This window comes from Danio rerio, chromosome 9 (assembly GCF_049306965.1).
Source record: "Danio rerio strain Tuebingen ecotype United States chromosome 9, GRCz12tu, whole genome shotgun sequence".
Lineage (NCBI taxonomy): Eukaryota > Metazoa > Chordata > Actinopteri > Cypriniformes > Danionidae > Danio > Danio rerio.
This window is the reverse complement of record NC_133184.1, coordinates 55910001-55937500: the sequence shown is the minus strand read 5'-3', so window position 1 is coordinate 55937500 and position 27500 is coordinate 55910001. Positions and strand designations below refer to the sequence as shown.

The 27500-nt window shown below is 32.2% G+C and overlaps 1 protein-coding gene and 1 long non-coding RNA gene across 5 annotated transcripts in view; one reads left to right on the top strand and one right to left on the bottom strand.

The window, feature by feature from the left end:
• The window catches only part of slitrk5b (SLIT and NTRK-like family, member 5b), a 140474-nt gene that overhangs the window by 38764 nt on the left and 74210 nt on the right, over window positions 1–27500 (top strand). The gene's annotated exons all lie outside the window — the stretch shown is intronic.
• On the bottom strand, window positions 14439–22218 carry LOC110438264 (uncharacterized). 3 transcript variants are annotated; one of them, XR_012385704.1, is made up of 14 exons: window positions 22130–22218; window positions 21715–21851; window positions 20411–20444; window positions 20213–20242; window positions 20057–20123; window positions 19787–19816; window positions 19621–19690; window positions 19508–19535; window positions 19267–19296; window positions 19090–19159; window positions 18690–18734; window positions 17631–17764; window positions 17421–17552; window positions 14439–14933 (listed from the first exon to the last, which is right to left on the bottom strand). It is a non-coding gene; the product is annotated as an uncharacterized lncRNA (long non-coding RNA). The 3 variants fall into 3 exon arrangements; XR_012385706.1 differs by having other exon boundaries at window positions 17631–17761; XR_012385705.1 differs by lacking the exons at window positions 19508–19535; window positions 19621–19690; window positions 19787–19816; ... (2 more) ...; window positions 21715–21851; window positions 22130–22218 and having other exon boundaries at window positions 20057–20109.

Genomic DNA, 27500 nt, shown 5'->3' with positions numbered 1-27500 from the left:
AAACTTTCTAGCCACGCCCTAGCAACCACTTTTGGACCCTAGTAACTGTCCCATAGACTTCCATTCAATAGACTCTCATTGACTTAACATGGGATCAAACTTTGTGAGCTCATAACTATGAATCAGACTATCCTACAGACTAATGGCTGAGCTCATTTAACTCCGAATACCAAACTGCCAATAACTGATGAGCTTTTAACTTTCTAGCCACACCCCAAACTACCACATACTGCACCCTAGCAACTGTCCCATAGACTTCCATTACAAAGACTCTCATTGACTTTACATGGGATCAAACTTTGTGAGCTAATAACTCTGAAACAGACTATCCTACAGACTAATGGCTGAGCTCATTTAACTCTGACTACCAATCTGCCAATAACTGATGAGCTTTTAACTTTGTAGCCACACCCCTAACTACCACATACTGCACCCTAGCAACTGTCCCGTAGACTTCCATTACAAAAGACTCTCATTGACTTAACATGGGATCAAACTTTGTGAGCTCATAACTCTGAATCAGACTGTCCTACAGACTTATGGCTGAGCTCATTTAACTCCGACTACCAATCTGCCAATAACTGATGAGGTTTTAACTTTCTAGCCACACCCCTAACTACCACATACTGCACCCTAGCAACTGTCCCGTAGACTTCTATTACAAAAGACTCTCATTGACTTTACATGGGATCAAACTTTGTGAGCTCATAACTCAGCATCAGACTGTCATAGAGACTAATGGCTGAGCTCATTTAACTCAGTCTAGCCAGCAGCCAATCACTGATGGCCTTTTAACTTTCTAGCCACACCCCTAACTACCACATACTGCACCCTAGCAACTGTCCTATAGACAGTAATTAGCTGTGCTATCAAATGCTTATAATTCTAACATGCTAATGACATGCCAATCATGCTAGCAACATTCTACTCATATGCTAATCATGCTAATGACATGCTAACTCATACTGGAAACATGCTAATGACATGCTAATTTGTACTAGAATCATGCTAGTAACATGCTAATTCATACTAGACTGATGTTAATAACTGGCCTACATGCATATCTTTGCTTAGCATTGTCCTATTGACTTGGGGGATGGTTCATCTGACTCAGACAACCAATGAGCATCTCAATATGATAATGAAGCTCACAAGCCACGCCCCCAAATTGATTCCATAGACTTCCATTAAAATAGGCCAAGATGCATATCTTTGCATAGCAGTGTCATAGAGACATGGGGGTTGGTTCATTTGACTTAGACAGCCAACCACATTCAAGTGCACTTTGTAACCTCGCCCATAGCAACAAAACAAAGTACCCTAGCAACCATTCATCAACAGCTATATCTCAGCATCCGAACATCGTAGAGACTTGGAGATTGGCTCGTTTGACTCATGCTAGCAAACGGAACTTCCTATATGCTACACATGCTAGCAGTGATTAGCTACATGCTAATATTGACTAGCCAAGTACTGTAACTTGCTAGACATGCTTACTTAGTTTAAATGTTTTATCAAGCATGTATGTGAGGCTTGCCTAGTAACCACCCAGGGTACCCTAGCAACTGCCTAGCAACCACCCAAATTACCCTAGCAACCGCCTAGCAACGGCCTAGTAATGCCTTAGTAATGGCCTAGCGACCACTCAGGACACCCTAGCAACCGCCTAGCAACGCCTTAGCAACCAATTAGAATACCTTAGCAACCACCTAGCAACACCTTAGCAACCACCTAGCAACCACTTGGGACACCTTAGCAACCGCCTAGCAACACCTTAGCAACCACCTAGCAACCACTCAGAACACCCTAGCAACTGCCTAGCAACGCCTTAGCAACCACCTAGCAACCACTAAGGACACCCTAGCAACCACCTAGCGATGCCTTAGCAACCACCTAGCAACCACTCAGGACACCCTAGCAACCCCCTAGCAACGCCTTAGCAACCACTCAGAATACCCTAGCAACTACCTAGCAACCACCTAGGACACCTTAGCAACCACCTAGCAACACCTTAGCAACCACCTAGCAACCACTCAGAACACCCTAGCAACCGCCTAGCAACACCTTAGCAACCACCTAGCAACCACTCAGGACACCCCAGCAACTGCCTAGCAACGACTTAGTAACCACTCAGAATACCCTAGCAACCACCTAATCATGCTATGTGACATGCTAATTCATACTAGAATCATTCTAGTAACATGCTAATTCATACTACAATCATGCTCATAACATGCTAATTTATAATAGAATCTTGCTAATAACATGCTAATTCATGCTAGAATCATGCTAGTAACATGTTAATTCAAGCTAGAATCATGCTAGTAACATGCTAAATTTTACAAGAATCATGCTAGTAACATGCTAATTCATACTAGAATCATGCTAGTAACATGCTAATGCATGCTAGAATCATGCTAATAACATGCTAATTCACGCTAGAATCATGCTAGTAACATGTTAATTCATACTATAATCATGCTAATAACATGCTAATTCATGCTAGAATCATGCTAATAACATGCTAATTCATACTAGATTCATGCTAGTAACAGGCTAATTCATACTAGAATCATGCTAGTAACATGCTAATGCATGCTAGAATCATGCTAATAACATGCTAATTCATGCTAGAATCATACTAGTAACATGCTAATTCATGCTAGAATCATGCTAGTAGCATGCTAATTCATACTAGAATCATGCTAGTGACATGCTAATTTATTCTAGAATCATGCTAGTAACATGCTTATTCATGCTAGAATCATGCTAATAACATGCTAATTCATACTAGAATCATGCTAATAACATGCTAATTTGTACTACACTCATGCTAATAACATGCTAATACATGCTAGAATCATGCTAATTCATGCTAGAATCATGCTAATAACATGCTACTTATACTTTTTCAAACTATTTTTAAACTAAATAAACTATTACCAACAGGCTTTGTCAAGCCAGCCTCAAAGTTTGTCTCGACGAACTTTACTGTCTAGTTCTTCTTCTTCTTCTTCTGAGACTAAAATTCAAAATCTATCTCCTCCTAGAGCTTTCGAGCTATGACCACCAAACTCACACCAGACCTCCAAACTATTCTGACTCGGTATGCCATATCTTTTCCGACTGATCCGACTTTCGATTTTCCGAAAAACGTCCCGGGACCGTCGGAAAAATCCCATAGACTTAACATTGGACCAAACTTTGTGACCTCATAACTCTGCATCAGACTGTCATACAGACTTCTAACTGGGCTCATTTTACTCAAACTACCTAACTGCCAATAACTGATGAGGTTTTAACTTTCTGGCCACGCCCTAGCAACCACTTTTGGACCCTAGAAACTGTCCCATAGACTTCCATTCAAAAGACTCTCATTGACTTAACATGGGATCAAACTTTGTGAGCTCATAACTCTGCATTAGACTGTCTTACAGACTAATAGCTGAGCTCATTTAACTCAGACTACCAAACTGCCAATAACTGATGAGCTTTAAACTTTCTAGCCACACCCTAACTACCAGATACTGCACCCTAGCAACAACTGCCCCATAGACTTTTATTGCAAAAGACTGTCATTGACTTAACAATAGATCTAACTTTGTGATCTCAAAACTATCTATCCTTTTTCAAACTGCATTAATCTATCTATCTATCTATCTATCTATCTATCTATCTATCTATCTATCTATCTATCTATCTATCTATCTATAAACTGCTTTAATCTATCTATCTATCTATCTATCTATCTATCTATCTATCTATCTATCTATCTATCTATCTATCTATCTATCTATCTATCTATCTATCTATCTATCTATCTATCTATCTATCTACAAACTGCTTTAATCTATCTATCTATCTATCTATCTATCTATCTATCTATCTATCTATCTATCTATCTATCTATCTATCTATCTATCTATCTATCTATCTATCTATTTATCTATAAACTGTTTTTATCTATCTATCTATCTATCTATCTATCTATCTATCTATCTATCTATCTATCTATCTATCTATCTATCTATCTATCTATCTATCTATCTATCTATCTATAAACTGCTTTATTCTATCTATCTATCTATCTATCTATCTATCTATCTATCTATCTATCTATCTATCTATCTATCTATCTATCTATCTATCTATCTATCTATCTATCTATCTATCTATCTATCTATCTATAAACTGTTTTATCTATCTATCTATCTATCTATCTATCTATCTATCTATCTATCTATCTATCTATCTATCTATCTATCTATCTATCTATCTATCTATCTATCTATCTATATATAAACTGCTTTAATCTATCTATCTATCTATCTATCTATCTATCTATCTATCTATCTATCTATCTATCTATCTATCTATCTATCTATCTATCTATCTATCTATCTATCTATCTATCTATCTATGAACTGTTTTTATCTATCTATCTATCTATCTATCTATCTATCTATCTATCTATCTATCTATCTATCTATCTATCTATCTATCTATCTATCTATAAACTGTTTTTATCTATCTATCTATCTATCTATCATCTATCTATCTATCTATCTATCTATCTATCTATCTATCTATCTATCTATCTATCTATCTATCTATCTATCTATCTATAAACTGTTTTTATCTATATCTATCTATCTATCTATCTATCTATCTATCTATCTATCTATCTATCTATCTATCTATAAACTGTTTTTATCTATCTATCTATCTATCTATCTATCTATCTATCTATCTATCTATCTATCTATCTATCTATCTATCTATCTATCTATCTATCTATCTATCTATCTATCTATAAACTGCTTTTATCTATCTATCTATCTATCTATCTATCTATCTATCTATCTATCTATCTATCTATCTATCTATCTATCTATCTATCTATAAACTGCTTTTATCTATCTATCTATCTATCTATCTATCTATCTATCTATCTATCTATCTATCTATCTATCTATCTATCTTACTATCTATCTATCTATCTATCTATCTATCTATCTATCTATCTATCTATCTATCTATCTATCTATCTATCTATCTATCTATCTATCTATCTATCTATAAACTGCTTTTATCTATCTATCTATCTATCTATCTATCTATCTATCTATCTATCTATCTATCTATCTATCTATCTATCTATCTATCTATCTATCTATCTATCTATCTATCTATCTATCTATCTATAAACTGCTTTTATCTATCTATCTATCTATCTATCTATCTATCTATCTATCTATCTATCTATCTATCTATCTATCTATCTATCTATCTATCTATCTATCTTACTATCTATCTATCTATCTATCTATCTATCTATCTATCTATCTATCTATCTATCTATCTATCTATCTATCTATCTGTCTATCTGTCTATCTATCTATCTATCTATCTATAAACTGCTTTTATCTATCTATCTATCTATCTATCTATCTATCTATCTATCTATCTATCTATCTATCATCTATCTATCTATCTATCTATCTATCTATCTATCTATCTATCTATCATTGTTTCATACTTTTTAAAACTGTTTAAATTAAACAAACTATTTCTAACAGACTTTCTCAAGCCAGCCTAAAGTTTGTCTCGACGAACTTTAATAATCTAGTTGTTATTATTATTTATGCATTTTACCTTGCGTATTATTTATTGCTGTTGGTAACTTAATTTTTAGTATATTTTTGTAACTACAGAATTGCCAAAGCAGCTGAAATGGCAATAAACTCAATTCTCTCTCTTTATGTGACAGAATTGTTTTATTTATTTTATTTTATGTGTGCGTGTGTGTGTGTGTGTGTGTTTATTGTAGATGCAATTAATCTTTACCCATCATTAATGTTTATGAATATTATAATATTTAAAAATGGGGTGGCCCGTGGGTCAGTAGTTAGCAAAAAGGTTGCTGGTTTGAGTCACGGCCAGTTGGCATTTAAGAAATATTAGGTTTGCATATTCTCCCTGTGTTGGCGTGGGTTTCTTCTGGGTGCTCTGGTTTCCCCCATAGTCCAAACACATTAATTAGATTAACTAAATTGGCCGCTGTGTGTGCGTGTGTGCGTGCGTGTGTGTGTGTGTGCGTGTTTGTGCGTGCGTGTGTGCGTGCGTGTGTGTGTGCGTGTGTGTGTGCGTGCGTGTGTGCGTGTGCGTGTGCATGTGTGTTTGGGTGTTTCTCAGCACTGTGTTGCTGGTGGAAGGGCATCTGCTATGTAAAACATATGCTGGAATAGTTGGTGGTTCATTTTGCTGTGGTGACCCCTAATAAATAAGGGACTATAAGCTGAAGGAAAATGAATGAATGAATTTTAAAATGATAAATATTGATTTTATTTTATTTAACATCTATCCTGCATCAAGTGACAAATAATTTTATGGTTTTAATAGTAGTCAACCCTAATACAAAATTACCGTGCCTATATTCTGCCATTCAGGTCTCATGTCAAAAAACAAAAAGGCACTGAAAAATCCATAAACTGTGTCATCCATCCGGAATAATCCGCTTCAGGACTTTTCCATACGCACATCATACACTTTTAATATGAAGCATGTGTGTGTGTAAATCCAGAACCGGAATAAAGCGACAATAATGATAATAAAAAAAACGCTATGAAACATTCATCATATAGAAGCTTTCAGAAGAAACATGGAGCAAAAATAAATAAATAAAAGTCTCATTCTTTCATTTCACTTTGGCCTTAAGGGATGTTTTCACTCGTGCGAATAACAAGAGCAGCAAAGCATCGTCTCTTTGTCAGTAATTGTTCATCGCTGATCGGATATGACAGATTTCCGATTGGATATGAAGGGCAACTGGGCTAAAAGATCGATAACACGTCAAATGGGCTTATTGTATCCTCTTAGAGTTTCCATATAGGTCAGAAAAGAGGACAGCGGGCCGTATTAACCATGGTTAAAAACACTACAGCTTGAATAGTTGGCATGGGACGATAACAAGTTTCAAGGTTCAACTCTAAACTTTCTTGTTATACCGTTCAAATGGTGTTTTTTTTATTTATAAAAATATAATTTTTTTAAAGTTAAAAGCTACAGAAAATATTTAGTAAATTATTTATTTGATAATATTTAGAGAATTTTTTTTAATCATGGGAGATTATTGTTATTTAACATGCCTGTTGTTTTACTGTATTTGTTTTTAAACGGTGTCTAGTTTAACAATAATCTTTGCAACTTTAAGATAATACTTTTGAATTTTAATCAAATGAGGTGTTGCCAAATAATAATAAATAAATAAATAAAAACTACAAAATGGCAGCTTGCTTGAATTTTTGAAATACTTTTCTTTATTTATTTCTTCATTATAAAGATGAAGAAAATGCTATTTTATATTTTCTCCTAAAATATTTATTGGGATATTAATTATTATTGGTATTAATTGCCCCCCGTGTTTTTTTTCTCCATTTTTGTTTAAAGGAGAGAAGATTTTTTCCTAGACATTTCTAAACATAGTAGTTTTTATAACTGATTTATTTTTATCTTTGCCATGATGACAGCACATAATATTTGACTAGATATTCTTCAAGACACTTCTATACAGCTAAAAGTGACATTTAGGCTTAATAAGGTTAACTAGGCAGGTTAGGGTAATTAAGCAAGTCTTAATTATTTTGTTATTATTTTTTGCTTTAATTCTGACTAATGCAATGTCAAATATATTATTATAAAACTTCCTGAAGAAATGTTTAATTAAACAAGAAAACTGTAAGATGTGTACTTAATTATGCTGGGCACTGTTTAATATTAATTGTTCATTTTATACATATATTTGGTGTTTCAATATTTTGTATAGTTGTATAAACGTATCAAAATTAAGGGAGTTTTTTTTCTTATGCATGTGCTGAAAAATGAAGTTGATTTTCCATTCATTGAGCAGAAAACATTTAATTAGGATGCTATATGATTATTTATAAATATAAGAAATATATTTATTTAGTTTTATATGCATTATGCAACCTTGGTTTTTAATGTATTTAATTTAATTGCCGTTTATTTTGACACCAGCACAAAGTTAAATAAATAAATGCATATATTATATATTTTATTAGAAAATTTATTGTTATTATTTATTCCTTAGAGTCTGTGGTTTGAGTTGCAATACAGACAGACAAATAAATAATTTTATTTTGTCATCTCATGCCATAAAAAGCTCCAGATCTGCCACACTGTTGAGCAGAGAAGTACGAGGGACAAATATTAGTGCCTATAAATGTATTTAATGATGTTTCTCTGGGAACAATAAATGCTAAATGAGTCTGCAAGTCTTCATATGTCTTCATAAAGTGCATGCGTGTTATTGAGATTAAACAAAACAGGCCTCGGCAATTCAAGCCCGCCGTTTGTTCATCCATAATGAAAGATAATTTATCCATATCATGCATTATGAGCAAAGTAAATTGCTCAATTATTTCCCTGCCACTGAAATAGTTTTGAAACGGAGGGTAATTATGTTTCATATTTGTGTCCATTAAAGAGATGATGCTGAACTTCTGCAGGTAGATTATCAAAGCCAAGCGTGACATTTATAAAGAAGATGTTTTTATCGCAGTCATTTTAGATCCCCGCAGTGCAGGGTCAAATCAAATTCATGTTTTCAGGTAGTTTTGTTGATGGTGTTTCTGAAATTGCTCTGTCATTATGGGCTGTTTTGCACTAAGAAATGGAGAGATTGCTGTTGAAATGTCTTTTGTAGTGAAGTATGTGAGCTTTTTTTGTGCACTATTATTGTTATAGTAGATTTGCCAGTGCAAGAGTCTTATTCAGACATTGTTGATCATATAATTTATCACTGACCAATGACTAAAAACACTGCCAGTCAAGAGTTTGAAACCATTGTTTTTTTTAAAAACTTGTATGCATTTTATTTATTTATCTTTTTTATTTATTTATTTATTTATTTATTTATTTATTTATTTATTTATTTATTTATTTATTTATAATTACTTTATAATAATATTAATTATGTGAAAATTTTTACATTAATGTTTTCATTTGTTAATTAATTAATTTATAATAATATTAATAATGTGAATATTTTTTCATTAGTGTTTTTATTTATTTATTTATTATTAAGGATAATATTCATTATTATTATTGTATTATTAATTGTACTATCACTATTTAAAATATTAATACATTTTTATATGGTTATTGAACATTTATTCATATTATTATATAATTGATAATTAATAAATAATATTAATCATAATATTATTAATTAAATATTTTAACATAGTTTTTTGATGCTGTTATTATTATTATTTTATTATTAATAAACAATATTATTAATTAATTTAATATTTTTACATTTGTTTTTTATTGTTGTTTTTTTGTTATGATTATTGATGATGATTGTTATTATTATTATTATTAATAATAATAATAAACGTAATATGAATTAACATTTTTTTACGTTAGTTTATTGTTATTATTGTTATATATCATTAATTAACGAATAATATTATACTTAAACATATCATTATTTAATGAAATATTTTTACTTTAAGTTATATAAAATTATTACTATTATTTGGAATAATAAATGTAATTTTTACAACAAGTTACAATACTAATTTTTTGTAAATAATTGACAATTTTTACAATAAATTATTTAAAAATATTAAATACATTTAATAAAATTATTAATCAGGGTTCAATGCTAAGGATTTTTTCTACTGGTTCAGATTTTTACTTGCCCCGCCAAAATTTTATTAACAATCATTCATTTTAGTTATTAATTAATAAATGCAAAATTTTACGGAAACAAAGAGCAGTATGGAAAATGTACAGTTATTTTATTGCAGTTCTTAATGATTTAACAAAAGGTGACTGACGACAAAATGTGCAAAACCTGGCTTAATTTTTTTTGTTGTGCTGCACCCACATATTTGCACCCATGTTGCTATGTTTCGCTGTACTGGTTACCAAGTTACAGACAAACATAACATGCTCACAACATCCAATCAGATAAGAGGAACAAAAAAGCAATATGGTGTTTACAACATCACAGAGAAGGTAGCATTTAAAGGCTTAAAAGCACAAACTATTCCTCGATTTTAAGACTGCAAGCAATTGACAAATAGTCGCACTGTCACAGGCAAATTAAACTTTAGTGACGAGGCAGCTCTGGCCCAATCGGGCCAGTAGTGATCTTGTCTACTATCCCGAGCGTCTCTCAAGCTTGCCCCAGGCCATTGGGCAGTCTTTATTGTTGGACCTGTTAATATTATTATTATTTATAGTATTAATAATAATAATCAAGGTTATTTTTTATCTTTGTTTTTATTTTTTTTAAAGTAGTATTTAGGCATGGGACGATAACCGTGTTCAAGGTATACCGTGGTTTGGAAAAGACCATCAAAATTTTCTGCTATACCATTCCTAAGGTATAAGTAAGACTTTTTTTTATTATTATTATTATTTTATTGTTTTATTTTTTGTTTGTTTTTAAGAACAACAGTATCTCCATCAGAAAAGATCTCCAAGATGCCATTTTAAATTGTAAAAAAAAATCTATGTTTTTAAAACAAATGAAGACAGCAGAAGTCAATAGTTCCTTTGTATTATTTAATCTGACATGTTTAAATCTCCAAAATGTTTTAAATGTTCCTCAAATCAAAATATATTGTGTACAAAGGGGGAAAAGTTTTTGTGTTTTGCCCAGACATTTAAAAAGAATATATTTTAGAGCAGAAATCACAATACCGTTATCATACCGTCAGAATCTTATACCGGCTCATGCCTATTAGTATTGTATTAATTTTAATTATTTAATTATTAATTCATAATTTTAATTATAATAATTAAATATAATTTAAAAAAAATAAAAATACTTAAGATTTTTTTTTTCACTCAAAACAAAAAAGCTTAAATATACAGTATAGCCAATGCTAAAAGTATGTGCTTTATCTTAATTTATTGCATAATCATATAATAGATACATCATGTCCTAAAACCATTTATAATCTTACTGCATATTTTATGTTGGATCCTGGTTTTGTTCTGGTGGTACGATTATATGATGCTTATGAGATTTATTCTGAAATGTCATCTATGATGTGTATTTTTAGTTTTATTTTTTCGAGATTACAAATCTCAAGAGGTTTCCCTGCTAAAGGAAAAAAAATAACAACAAAATTAATCAAGGTACGTTTTAAAGTGGGTAAATTGAAAGATTAGGAGCTGAAATAGTTTTATAATGAATGTTTTTCTCTCCCGTATCAACAACTGAATGAGCAAAAACAGCCTTTCAGCTTTCTAGTGTGTGTTTTTCATGTTATTACAGGCGATAGTGAGACCCAGGAGGAGCAGATCCTGCAGTACTTACTGAAAATAAATGGCAATCTTGCACCTTAAAAAACAGTTTTTAGCCAAATTTGTGTCATTATATTTGCAGAATGTGTAATGTTAAGCTGTCCCCAGATGACTGCAGGAGATTTCAGCCTCTTTGGGTTTGCAGTGAAATAAACAGTGTTCATAATATTTAGTGCGTTTTAAAATGGCAAATCTAGCATTTTAATTAAAGAGATGCTTTTGTAATGGAAGAAAATAGAGATTCAAAGACTTGAGTAGTTCAGGATTTACTTCTAAACATCTGATGCACATGTAAAGTATAGGGCTGAAAAAATGGATAAAGTCTAATTCAAATTTATTACATTTTATTTGATTTGTTCGCTTATCTAAATGCTATAAAATGCTTATATAGGGCGACACGGTGGCTCAGTGGTTAGCACTGTCAGCCCACAGCAAGAAGATTGCTGGTTTGAGTCCTGGCTGGGTCAGTTGGCTATTCTGTGTGGAGTTTGCATGCACTCTAAGCCCGGATAAGTTGAGTTTACTTTAAAAAATAAATAAATTAATAAGAGGAAACTGGTTGCCCTAAAAATTTTAAGTAATGTATACTTAAAAAAAAACTTGAGTGAGCTCTGCTTAAAAGATAAGAGCTGTTCTAATATGTATAAGTTGAATACACCTAATGCTTTAAATATGTGTCACTTATTTAGAGTTAAAACTTGGCGCCGTTTCCATGTCAACCATCCAGGCAGGGGCAAACAAATGAAACCGCGTCAGCTTTGAATGTGTCGTGTGAAAAAAAAAAATGCTTGTTGTCAATTCGTTTAAAGCATGCTTTTCGCGCAGTAAGTAGTCTGCAGAACACACTTTACAGACATATTAAAAGGGATCGTGTCCACCACTTACAATTTCAGAAGTGAAAATCTTGCAGGAACTCACCTGCCGAATCCACACGTCAAGTGTTTAAACGGGACCCGCTCATGAGTTAAAACGAAACATACTTAAAACAGTGTTTTCCGGTATTTACAAACAGCCTGGATAAAATGTTTACAGTCTGCTCACCAGAAGCTTGAAATTACCCGCTACTGCAACCACGAGAATATGGCGTTGCTTGAGCAAATCAGGTTGGGGGCAGGGGACGTGATCAGTCAAAAACTTTTAAAACATTAGTCTATTGAACTTAAAATTATTCATACAATAAATTATGTCCACAAAAAAGTAGAAGTCACTTGAAATGTTATAGTAATGAACCAAATATTGAATTATTTAAGTACCTTACACTTAATTAATTAGACATGAAATCCGGGCTAACAGTGTGTTCTCCCCGTGTTAGCGTGGGAATCCTCTGGGTGCACCGGTTTCCCCCATGCACAGTCCAAACACATGCGCTATAGGGGAATTGATCAACTAAATTGGCTGTAGTGTATGAGTGTGACTGAGTGTGTATGGATGTTTCCAAATACTTGGTTGCAGCTGTAAGGGCATCACCTATAAAGCGTGCTGGATAAGTTGGCGGTTCATTCCACTGTGGCGAGCCCTGATGAATAAAGCGACTAAGCCGAAGGAAAATGAAAGTTTATATACACAGTCAAGCAAATAATTAAATGAAAAAGGAAATATTGTCAATAGGAAATAAATGATGGAATAAAATAATGACAAAGTAAAATAAAAAAAAAAGAGACAAATGTTGGATATTGAAAAAAAAGAACAAATATAAAGTATGAAAAATAAAATTAGGTATATAGTATAAAAAACTTATAACCTCTATATTATTATATTAATTAACACCCAAAAGTTGGATGAATTCAACACTAAAGTTGACCAATTCAATCAATCATCACAATTATTTTGGGCGGTATTGTTATTAGAGAATAACCGATATTGTTTTTTGCCGATACCAATAGGTTGTGCCAAACTTGCTGATAACTGGATTAATACTGGACAATAACAATCATTCATTCATTCATTCATTCATTCATTCATTCATTTTATTTTCGGCTTAGTCCCTTTATTAAGCTGGGGTTGGCACAGCGGATGCCCTTCCAGCTACAGCCCATCACTGGGAAACACCATACAGTCTCATTCACACTCACACTCACACACACTCACTCACTCTCACACACACACACACACACACACACACACACACACACACACACCCAGATGGGGCTCAAACCAGCGACTTTCTTGATGTTAGGTGAATGTGCTACCCACTGCGCCATCAAGCAGCCCCATACTAACAATAATATTAAAACAAAAATGAGTCTACTAATGTAAGGTAAATTTTAAGCAGTACGTAAGAAGAAATCCTAAACTTAAAATTGGTTCTCTATTATTATTATTATTATTATTATTATTATTATATTTATAATAATAATAATAATAATTATTATTATCATTTATATTATTATTATATTTATTTAGTATTATTATTAACATAAACAGAACTGAATCGTATTAAAATCATAGCAAAATGATGCTAATATTAAATACATATTTCGAGAAAATTGTGATGCACAATACTTGCTGCTACACTCTAAAAAAAAATTCCGTAAAAAAACGGTAAAATGTACTGGCAGCTCATTACACAAATATTTTACCGTAAATTAAAAACGGAAAACTTCTGTTAATTGACAGTGTGTCCACATTAAAAAAACTAAAAAATATCCGTTTTTTGACGGTTAAACTACTGTAAAATAACGAACCATTTTATAGTAATTTAAGGGTTTTCTATATAAAAAAACGGTTATTTTCTGTGTTTTTAAGGGTATACCAACAGTAAAAAAGCGGAAATATTTTGTGTTTTAATAGTATACCTACTGTAAAAAAACAGGCAAATTCTGTGTTTTAATAGTATACCTACTGTAAAAAAACAGACAGATTCTGTGTTTTAATAGTATACCGACTGTAAAAAAAACAGACAGATTCTGTGTTTTAATAGTATACCGACTGTAAAAAAAACAGACAGATTCTGTGTTTTAATAGTATACCGACTGTAAAAAAAACAGACAGATTCTGTGTTTTAATAGTATACCGACTGTAAAACGAGGACTTTTTTGTTTTTTAATAGTGTATATATACAGTGAAAAAATGAACAGATTCTTTGTTTTAATGGGATACCTACTGTAAAAAAAATAATTATTTTACTAATTTAATGCTCTTCAAGCAGCATAGAAATAGCAGTTGGTAAGAATAAACATATACATATGGGAAATACACTATTAATGGTTTACCATAGTAAAACAAAACATGTATTCTATACTGTATGTGTAGAGAAGCAGTAAATAGTTTGTTAACTGTGAACTTACAATGATTAGTACAAAAACAACTTTGCAATTAAAACAGATTCTTTAATGAATACAAATCATTTGAATTCCAAATAGCTAGTTATACACACAATAATACATATTGACATGTGAATCACACAGTGAGAAGTCTAGGCAAATAATCTCAAAGCAAATTAGTTTTAAATGTTAGCTTTAAGATAATTGGGGACAAGTGGGCAAATTACAAGTACTTTACATTAAGAAACCAGGTTAACTGCAAGATGGCAGGAAACAGACGATACAACTGGGTCTTCTTCCGCTCCAATACTGATACTTCAATGGCTGTAAAAAAAAAAAAAAAAAAACATTACTAATGACATTTCACTTACAACTGGGGTGATTCCTTGCATGTCAATAGTTTACACAAATGGAAGTTTTATCATCATCTTCTTGTCTCACTCTTGTCATTTCAAGCCTGTCTGACTGACATACTTCCACAGAACAAAATAGGAGCAACATTCTTTAAAGTATGGTATTTTGTGTTTTGCAGAGGAAACAAAGTCATACAGGTTTAAAATGTCAAGAGAGTAGGTAAGTTATGAATGATCAATTATTCAGTTTTGGGTGAGAAATCACTTTAAGATTTTTTAAAATAAAGTGTAGGTACTTTTGACAATATTCGGAACAATACTGCAAGAGAGAAACAGTAATATAAACAAACTATGCTGGTAACACTATAATAACTACAGGCTATGATTCATTTATGAAGCATTAGCAAATAGTGAACTCATTATCTGTTAAGCATTAACTCTACATTAATAGATGTTAGCAGTCGGTTATAAATACAGGCACAAAATTTGCTACAGCTACAGTTTAATAATTGTGTTATCAAACTTTAATGATTGATTTTACATTACTATTTATAGATTAAAAATAATATATATAAATATATATATATATATATATATATATATATATATATATATATATATATATATATATATATTTAATATTGCATTATTTACAAAACTTCTTCCAGTTGTGGCCTAATCTAAAGTGAGGATTATTTATGATTTATAAATCCTTATAAATGACAGTTAAAGGCTCAGTATCAAATGAACAATAAATCATTACAGTCTTATCTAAAAAATGTAATTACTGTTAATATGAAACCTTGCTGAATAGCAGGAGTGCCAAAATATAACATAAAACTGGATAAAACAACAATAAAATAATTTAATGATATATTACGATGCAACATTTCAGTGTTATTTAGCTATGTTTAAACTGTACAGTAATTTTATTTTAGATAAGATTTATTTTTCATTTAATACAATAAAATGAATTTTATTTTTAGAATATAACTGAATCTTTAATTGTGATTTGTAAGGGGATTTACAGAGCATAAACAATCCTCACTTTAGGCTACAAAACTGGATGAAGTTAACAAAAGCACTTATTAAAATAAGTATTGTATATACTTTATATACTTATTTTTTATACTTTATATACAAGTATTACAATTACTATTGATTCATGTATTTTCCTTCAGCTTAGTGTGTACTCACACTATGTATAGTTGCCTTGAACCAGGCTGAAGCACTCTTGTCCTCCCTCCCGTCTCCCCTGACGTCCCGCACTCACATTGCATTCGAGCCTGAGCACTCTTACATCATCGATGATGCGCTGTTTAGTTTAGGAAGTGCTCTCAGCACGGAGGAGAATTCTTTAGTTATATTGTTTTAGTCGTTTGGGATGCAGTAACACACTGTCAAATATTTCGCCGAACAGATCAGCCACTTTTGATGTTAATAAACAATCATAAATTCCTTGTGCTGCAGGAATAGGAGGTTTGCTAAAGGCGCAGCTGTGGTGCAGTAAGGGGTTTGCGTTCATTGAACAGTAATAGTGGTTAATTTATCTAAATCAAAGTCCCTTGCAAACTGTCATAGATTAAAGACACAAACCCCTCACTGCACAACAGCTGCACCTTTAGCAAACCTCCTAGTACCTGCAGCACGTTGACTTTGATTGTTTATGAGCGTCAAAAGTGGCTGATCTGTTCGGCGAAATATTTGACTGCGTGTCACTGCATATTGAACAACTAAAACGATATAACAATATAAAGAAATTTCCACTGTGCTAAGTGAGAGCACTTGTTAAACTGAACAGTGCATTATTGATGATGTAAGCATGCTCAGGCTCGAATGCAATGTGAGTGCGGGTCGTCGGGGGAGACAAGCACGCTTCCAGTTTCAAGGCAACTGTGCATAGCATGAGTACGCCCTTGGAAACACCTATACACACATATTTACAAACACACTCATACATAATAGCCAATTTAGTTAATCAATTTCCCTATAGCTTATGTCTTTGGACTGTGGGGGAAACCGGAGCACCCGGAGCTCTTCTTGCTGTGAGGCAACAGTGCTAGCCACTGAGCCACTGTGCTGCCCAACTATCACTATATGCCTGAATAATAAGATATATAAATGTTAGTTTGAATAGTTTATTAACCATTTACTTACACATTCTGAATGATTTGAAAAAAAAATACACCAACTATTCTTAAATCACTGGTTTGTAAATAATGCTATACTAAATTTAGTAATGAAAAATTAATCATTAACAAAATATAAAAACAAAATCATTAAGCACATTATAGATGTGCTTATAAGTCAAGATTACAGCATTTGCAGTTGTAGTTATAAACTGTATACTAAGGTCTGTTAATGAAGAGTTAAAGCTTAACAGAACTTTTTGCTAATGCTTAATAAATTAATCAATAGTGTTTAGTTATTATAAAGTATTACCAGTGTGCTTAATTACCTTTAAATCTTCCAAGGATTCTGAAAGTCTTTCTGGTCTGACAGGAATCGAAGGAGTTTAGATGGTATGTTTCTGCTTGGTGCTCTTTTTTCTGCTTTGGACCTACATTCTGGATAGTTACTCAGCATGCTCCTGTTGTAAATACAACAAACATGTAGCAACTTACTTGTCTTATAAAAATGAAATAAACTTAAAAATGTAAAAACATACCTTCATATAAACTCCCGAGTCAGGGCTGCTTCCTTAGGCTACATAATGTTTAGCACATAAGAGACTAAACATGTAGCTCACCACAATTAGGGGACAGCCCAATGATCTTGTTATTGTGACTGTGGACTCTTCTTCTGAAAAAAAGAAAAGAAAAGTGAGTTGTGTGTTGGGTCTGGTACACGTCCACATGGAAAGAACCTATATAAACATATGGTTTAATATAGGTTTTTGAAATATGAGACAAACATAAAATTGGCTGTTTTCCTATATTACATGTACAGATATGGGTACATATATGCACACCTATATGTTAAATTATTAATATTATTAATAATATTATAAATATTATAATTATTATGTAAAATTATTTAAATACATGTCTGCTACATAATTGAAAAGAAATTAAAATATATATATTTACTTAATCAAATATTATAAGAAATAATTATAGTGCAAGAACAAAAATAAGGCAAAAAAAAAACAATAAAGGAAAGAAAAAAAAATTACAAACCATTTTGTTTTACATTTCTTTCTTTTCCACTATCTTTATATAAGAAAGAATTGACCTTGAAAATGTTTCAGGAAAACGTGTAGACATCATAGCTTTCCATCTCCTCTCACTTATTTGCCATAGTTAAATTCCATAACATGCCAATAACATGTGATACAAAAGACAAGTGGCACATACATAAGTTTTTCGCATTTTTTAAGTTAGTTCTTACCCAGAGAGCAAACCTACGTTGAATTAACATTGAATAAATGTTAAAACATCAATCAAACTATCATTGAAACAACGTTAAAAAGTCACCACTGATTTTTAGGCAGTTTTCCACCCTGAAATAATGTTAATTCTATGATGATAAGTAGACAAAACTGTCCCAAAATCAGCATTTATTCAACCAAAATTAAATAATTTTTTTTACAATGAACTCAACATTAAATAAAATGTTAAATCAACCACACTATCATACAATTAATGGTGAAATTTAAATTTGATTTTAGCCAGTTTTGCATCCTGAAATAATGTTATTACAAAATCAGCATGAAGGCCTGGCTCACCATCAAGATGCCCACATTGAAATTGTCTCTCTCATCATCAGGTGGCTAAGAGAGAAAAGAAAAGAAATTCAGCAGTGGACCAGTTATTTCCTTATCACTTTAAACAGACATTACCAAAATAAAGAACTTGTAACATTTCAAATGATGCAAAAATAAATAATAATAATAAATAACGGCTTGGTTCATTTAACAGATTACAGTAGCAGCTTAAAAAATCCAGATAAAACACCCACATCAACCCAGTACTTTTTAGTTTGAATACATGTTAACAAAATTCAAAATTACTGAAGCAAAATGTGTTCATGTAAACACTTAGTAAAAATATAGGTTCAAGTAATTGGTTTTGCCAAATAATAAAAATAAAAGCATCAATATCAAACAAAAACCCTGACCATTTTACCTCTTAAACTTGGAAGTTTACTGTCATCCCCTGTATTAAGTACAGATGGTCCAGCACAACTGCCTGAGTTCTGAAAGAGCAAAGACATTCTTGGTAAAATGACAATAGATGCAATTCTAAATATAAATCATTTTTTATTTTTATTTATTGTATTATTTATAAAAATCCAGTACTGACCAGTCAGCATCAATTTTTACACCAACACACCTACAACAAAAATAACACTCATTCAGTTTGAAACATGCAACGTAGTCTACTTTTATACTTTACAAACTTTGTGAATAAAAAAAAAAAAAATGAAAACATTTAAAACCCCAGCTGTATTTTATTTCATTTGTCTATATCAATTCAAATTTAGTTTGGATTGAACGTAAGATTTAATATTTTTATTTAGATTGCTGTGAAAATGTACCTGTACCTTGTACTTATAACCAAAATTACAGAACCTGGAAGTCAACAAAGGAAAATAACAGTGAACCTTATATGTACAAAACACTTAAAACCAAACAGAAAAAACGCTCAACATTTTACCTCTTAAACTTCAAAGTTTACCGTCATCTCCTGTATAAAGTACAGAGGGTCCAGCACAACTGCCTGAGTTCTGAAACAGCAAACACATTCTTGGTAAAATTACAATAGATGCAATGCTAAATATAAATCATTGTTAATTTTTTTGGTTAAAAAATGCAGTACTGACCAGTCAGCATCACTTTTTACACCAACACACCTACAACAAAAATAACACTCATTCAGTTTGAAACATGCAGCACGTAGTCTACTTTTAAACTTTAAACTTTGTAAATAACACAAAAAGATTTTAATTTAGATTGCTGTGAAAATGTACCTGTACCTTGTACTTATAACCAAAATGACAACATAAACATAAAGCAAATCTTATATCATATATCAGTGAACCTTATATCTACAAAACACTCAAAATCAAACAGAAAAACCCTGAACATTTTACCTCTTAAACTTGAAAGTTTACTGTCATCTCCTGTATAAAGTACAGAAGGTCCACAACTGCCTGAGTTCTGAAAGAGCAAACACATTCTTGGTAAAATGACAATAGATGCAATGCTAAATATAAATCATTATTGTTATGGTTAAATGCAGTACTAACCAGTCAGCATCAATTTTTACACCAACACACCTACAACAAAAATAACACTCATTCAGTTTGAGACAGTCTACATTTAGACTTCACAAACGTTGTGAATAATAATAAAAAAAAAAATGAAAACATTTAAAATCCCAAGTGTTTTATTTCATTTGTCCATATTAATTCAAATTCAGTTTCGGAATGAATCTAAGAATTTACCTGTAACATGTACTTATAACCAAAATGAAAGAACCTGAAAGTCAACAAAGCAAAATATCAGTGAACCTTATATGTGCAAAAAACTCAGACTCAAAATCTACATAAAAAGATTTCATTTGCGATAACACCATGTGTAGTTCACTCTATTATCAAGGTTTCATTCAAATAAAACTACTGATCTCCTAATAGTAAAGAAAGTATTATTTGCTATAATGAATCGAACTGACAATTAGTTTGAAGAATTTTAAGACTGTGGAAGAACAACTCATCTTTATATCTTCATATTAGCTGCCCTTGAGGTTCTTAAAAGTGAATAAATAAATATCAATGACAGTTCAACTCGACTACAACAAACATTTAATTGTGTGCTTTAAGGTACACGTTGTATTTGAGGCCGAAAACGCATGACAGTGTAAACACTATAAATACTTTTAAATGTCACACACTAACTGTATCACTCTGTTATCTCTGTACACACAAACACACGTCGCGAAATGCGGAAGTTTTTTTTCGTTCCATTTGGCGAGCGTTATTAAATTCCATAACACTCTCTTCAGTTCTTGCTTCTTATTTGCGTCTATTACCCCAGTTTGTCACGCGGGATGAATGAAATGTTCATGAGTTAAAGTGAAACTGCCGAACTGCAGTTAAAGTCCGGCATCCTGCTTATTTGATTCAGAAGGGCACTTGTTTGTCAGACGGCTCACCGGTCAGGTATACATCCGCGCTAAAATATCAAAGTATGAAAGTCACCCAGCTCCCAACCCAACGTTGAGAATAGATTGACGGCGATATATATATATATATATATATATATATATATATATATATATATATATATATATATATATATATATATATATATTTTTTTTTTTTTTTTTTTATCGCGCGATAAGTCTCGCGTTAACGCAGCACGTTAATGCTGATAACGGCCCACCACTAATAATAACTTTACGAGTGTGTATTTCCCCTCATACCGAGTTACAAATGCCTCCAATTCACGCGAGTCTAACTTATAACGTTAACTTACTTAAAACCAGCAAAGCCGTTCCACTGAAACTCGGTCACACAGCCTTAATACGTCGGTCAAACTAAAGCTAACATTTGATAACGTCAGTAAAAATATGAAATTAGTTATTAATATGCAAACAAACACAGACGGTCAGGTGTTACGAGCGTTTGAAACACGTTAACGTTAGTGTTCATTAAAGGTAACGTAACTTATATCAACCAAACTACACTACTTCTTGTTCAATGCACTGTACAAAGAAAACATTTATATTTCTATTAAATAATTAACATACCTTTTAAACTCTCACAGACAAGCTGACGTTTACCGTTAATCCAGTCAGACTCACGCAGGTGCAGAGGGAGTGAGTGGGTGATTGGGACGTCACGTCATTTCCCGCGCACGGCAGTTTAGAAAAATACGGACAAACAACTGTAAATGAACAGATATCATATTTACTGATGAGGAAAACGCATAAAAAGGTAAAAAATCATTAGGTAAATGCTTGTTTAAATTACATTTAACCACTTATAGCTCAGTTTGATCTTAATGAAATAAAGTGATCTTTTTAACAATATTAAACGTAATTCACTGCTGTACTTTCCATGGGCGCTTCATACAAGACAAAAATCATTTTAAATAACGATAAAAAGGTAATAAAGCAGTATTTTAACTAAAATATTGTTATATGTTTTATTAATCGTACTTACAGGGAAAAAACAGAGGAAGAAATATGTCCCGGTGTCCATCAAACGCTGTCGAGCTGCGATCCCCTTCCCACAATGCAATTCGAAAATGTATATAAACGGAAAAACACCCGTAATACGTGTATACGGAAAAAGTCTGTTAAAAAATACAGTCATTTAACTGTTATTTTACAGATTTTTTTTACAGTGTAACCGATTACTAACGATTAGCTTTTTAAAATTAATAATAATAATAATAATAATAATAACAGCGATAATATTAATAAACAAATGTACTGATATATGATATATTAAAATCGATTTATTATTATTATTATTATTATTACATTTGTAAACATCTACAGATTAAATTGAGGTTTAAATTAAATACAAAAAAATTGTCTTTTTAGTTCAGACAGGGAAAAACCAATCAAAACAGACTCTGGCCAGCTGACCATTCAGAGCAGAGTTGGCTTAAAAGAGGAGGGACTTACAGACCTTAAACTCTGAATTGGTTCAAACGAATCATATCAAAATCGTCAGCAAAATTATGCTAATATTAAATTCATATTCTGAGAAAATTACAATGTTTTCTTACTTTAAATGCATTTAAACCTGTAGGAGACTTTAAAATGCTAAATAATCTGCAGGACCACAGGAAAAGTATGTGGAATCATGAGCAAACACTGTTCAGAAAGTATGAGTGAAGAAGAAATGTGAGAGTTTTAGAAAAAAGTGCTGCAATTACACTTTTGCAAAATTTTAATTAGCATGTTTAAGATTAATAAACGCCTCAATTCTTGAGATTTCACACCCAAACATGCCCTTTTTCACATTTAAACCTTAATATAAACTTTTTTACAAATGATTTCTTTTGTATTTAACAACTTAACACATTCACTTCAAACAGACAAAACAAAAATGTGCAATAATAAAGTGTTTAAAAGAGCTTCTTCGCTGCATATGCATATTCATGAAGATCCACATCACACATCTTGATGAAAACAATACAACACTGTCCTATTTTCATCTCATCCAATTAAAGCAACATCAAATTAAATGCATTTATAAAAGAATAAGCACATGCCATATTTCTCGAATGGTGTCTGCAAATCTGTTTTTTCTGACATGTAAATGAGGCGCATTTAAAAGAAGACACATAATATTACTGATAATGATGATACTCTGTGTGATGTGAGTGTAAATGAGCAGATCTGAGCTTTGACGGAGAAACACACTGAGGTTTTGCCCCGAATAGATCAAAATCAGGACAATCAAAACGCGATCATGCTATCAACTTGTCAAAAAACAGCTGCAGAGTTTAATTATTGCACTGTGATCAAAATGCGGGCGCACCGGGGGGAGTCTGCATGCTGGAGATTAATTATATTTCTATGTGCTCTGCTGAAGTCATTGCTGAATCACAGAGCATTTGCTAACTAGTAATCAAACAACTCGCTCTTAATAAAACTGTAGACATTCCAGAATGTTTGTTTATAGTTTTAATCAAACCCGAACAGCTAAACAACATCTTCAAAATGTTAGAAATTGGTTCATAAAACAGCATAAATTAACACAAACAGCACATGATTTAGTTTAATAGTATGTATTTTTATGCTGTAAAGAAACTAGCAAGTTCACAAATTAGCCAAAAATGATGTATACAGAATAAAAGCATAAATTAAAGTAATGTAAAATTAATTAAATGATGAAATGAAATGAAAGAGATTATATTTTTAATAAAACCTAAACTGCAAAAACATTTTTCAAGTATTAAAAATGAACATAAACATTAGTATACACTCACCGGCCACTTTATTAGGTACATCTGGCCAACTGCTCATTAACGCAAATTTCACATGGCAGCAACTCAATGCATTTAGGCATGTAGACATGGTCAAGACGATCTGCTGCAGTTCAAAGTGAGCATCAGAATGGGGAAGAAAGGGGATTTAAGTGACTTTGAACGTGGCATGGTTGTTGGTGCCAGACGGGCTGCTCTGAGTATTTCAGAAACTGCTGATCTACTGGGATTTTCTCGTACAACTATATCTAGGGTTTACAGAGAATGGTCTGAAAAAGAGGACATATCCAGTGAGCGGCAGTTCTTTGGGCGTAAATGCCTTGTTGATGTCAGAGGTCAGAGGAGAATGGCCAGACTGGTTCCAGCTGATAGAAAGGCAACAGTGACACAAATAAGCACTCGCTACAACCGAGGTCTGCAGAAGAGCATCTCTGAACACACAACACGTCCAACCTTGAGGCGGATGGGCTACAGCAGCAGAAGACCACACCGGGTGCCGCTCCTGTCAGCTAAGAACAGGAAACTGAGGCTACAATTCACACAGACTCACCAAAACTGGACAATAGAAGATTGGAGAAACGTTGCCTGCTCTGATGAGTCTCCATTTCTGCTGACACATTCAGATGGTCGGGTCAGAATTTGGCATCAACAACATGAAAGCATGGATCCATCCTGACTTGTATCAGCGGTTCAGGCTGGTGGTGGTGGTGTAATGGTGTGGGGGAGATTTTCTTGTCACACTTTGGTCTCATTAGTAACAAGTGAGCATTGTGTCAACACCACAGCCTACCTGAATATTGTTGCTGACCATGTCCATCCCTTTATGACCACAGTGTTCCCATCTTCTGATGGCTACATCTAGCAGGATAACACACCATGTCATAAAGCGTGAATCATCTCAGACTGGTTTCTTGAACATGATAATGAGTTCACTGTACTCAAATGGCCTCCACAGTCACCAGAGCTCAATCCAATAGAGCAACTTTGTGATGTGGTGGAACGGGAGACTGGCATCATGGATGTGCAGCCGACAAATCTGCAGCAACTTTGTGATGCTATCATGTCAATATGGAGCAAAATCTCTGAGGAATTTTTATACTAATATTACTAGTAAGGTGTACTGTACTAGCCTGAGAGTGTATATGTTATGTATAGTATGTATTTTATACTTTTAAACAGAAGAACAAATGTACAAACCAACTATAATGAAAATTTGAATAAAAACATAAATTAAATAAATACAAAGTATGTAGAAATACTAATTCTGAAAATAAATGAATTGCTAGAAAAAACAAAGACAAAATACCCACACTGATTGTCTATAGTTTTCATAAAATTATTCTTCAAATGTTAGAAATTGGTTCCCAAAACAACATAAATGATCACAAACAATTAAAGCATTAGCATATTAATGTGTATTTTAATGCTTAAAACAAATTAATCAAAAATAATCTAAACAGAATAATAATTAGGATAACAAAACATGAATTAAATTAATACAAATACATGTAAAATATATAATAAAAAGAAATTAGATAAATAACTACAGAGGAAACACATGCGCATCTGTAACATTACCAAAATAATTGTCTTTTTGTTGTTAATTTTGTTGTTTTAAATAGATTTAGTTGGCACATTTGAGTGTAAATTTGAGTATATATATATATATACATAGCTTGCAGATGGAAGGGCATTTGCTGCGTAAAACATGTGCTGGATAAGTTGCCGGTTCATTCCACTGGGTTCATTTAACTGCGACCCCGAGTTAATAAAGGGACTAAGCCGACAAGAGAATGAAAAAAATAATAATAATAAAATAAATATATATATATATATATATATATATATATATATATATATATATATATATATATATATATATATATATATATATGTATATATATATATATGTATATATATATATATATATGTATATATGTATATGTTTCTGTTTTTTTAATTAAGTGCAAACAACTAAAGCATTCTTCCAAAACATGAACACTCTTTTCTTAACAGTACAGCATGTAAAAAAAGTAGGCTGCTTTATGAAGTAAACACTGCCACCAAGTGTTTGAAAACGGTAAGAGCGATGTTGTTTAGTTTTTTTTTCTTTCTTAGTTTATTTTTAAATGAAATTATTTCTTTATTTTCTTTTTTTATTTAGTTTGTTTATTTGATTTTTTTTCAGCCACTGACCCATTGCACTCCCTTGTAGTTTATATAAAATAAATGTATGTATTTAATGTTTGTTCTCCAAACATTTCCACTGCCACTCTTGCATTCCATAGAGGGCCCGAGTGTTAGGTTTACTACTTAAAATTTAAGTAATTATTTTTTTTATTAGTTAGCTTATTTCATTAATTTAATATTAATTATTACATGTTCAACTAATAATAATTAGGTCGAATAGATTTTTATAATGGGCTTCATGGTGACGCAGTGGGTGGCACAATTGCCTCACAGCCAGAATGTTGCTGGTTCGAGCCCTGGCTGGGCCAGTTGGCATTTCTATGTGGAGTAATTTTACGCAGTGCTTCTTGTACATTCTAAGACCCACTTTACATCGTATTTTATTTAGGCAGTAAAGATTGTTTATTTATTTTCTTTTTAAAGAAAACAGAACTTAAATGCGCTGCTTTTGTAACAGCATATAGTTCTCTGAAAGCGTTTGACCCAGGTTACTGACAAATTAAAAGTCCTTCTGCATGCTTCTGTGTTAATACTAAAGCTCTGTATTGTATATCTCTAATTTAACGTTTGTTTATTATTTTAATGAAAAACATTCTATAAATGCTAGAAAATGGTTACCGAAACATGAACACAAGCATAATAGCATGCGTAATATAAGCTGCTACTTTTATAACTTCTATTTTTTTTTATCAAATTATTGTAGTACACTGTAAAAAATATCCATAATTTAGAAGTTTTCCATATTTTGTGATTCTTGTTTTTATTTTCCCCCTTATGTTTACACTTTTAAGTTGCTGTATGGGAGCTTGATCTACTTCCAGCAGCTTTTAACCTTGAAAAGTTTATAAAAGTGACATTTATGATCTTTTATAGTCACTGTGTTGAACTGACTTTTGAATTGAATTGACTTTTTAACATCAAAAATGGGCAGTGCAGAGATCAACATCCCATAATGCAATTCACTACAATCTCTTAATAATACAGTAACTGTGTGCATAACTGATATTTTTTTCAGTGCAATCATAAAAGTCTATTTTTATTCTTCCTTCATTCCCTCATAAGCCTTTAGTTCAGGGATGTCCAGACTCGATCCTGGAGGGCCGGTGTCCTGCAAACTTTCCTTCCAATCCCAATCAGACACACCTGGGCTAGCTAATCATGCTCTTACCTGGCATTCTAGAAACTTCCTTGCAGGTGTGTTGAAGCAAGTTGGAGCTAAAATCTGCAGGATGCCGGCCCTCCAGAAGAGAGTTTAGACACCCCTGCTTTAGTTTGTATTGTAGTAATAATAATAATATTAATAATAATATAAACTTAATTATTATATAATGCCTTTTAAAGGTAGCATCTCAAAGCGCTTTACAGACATTTACAATATGCAGCAGTGAAAGATACAAGGAT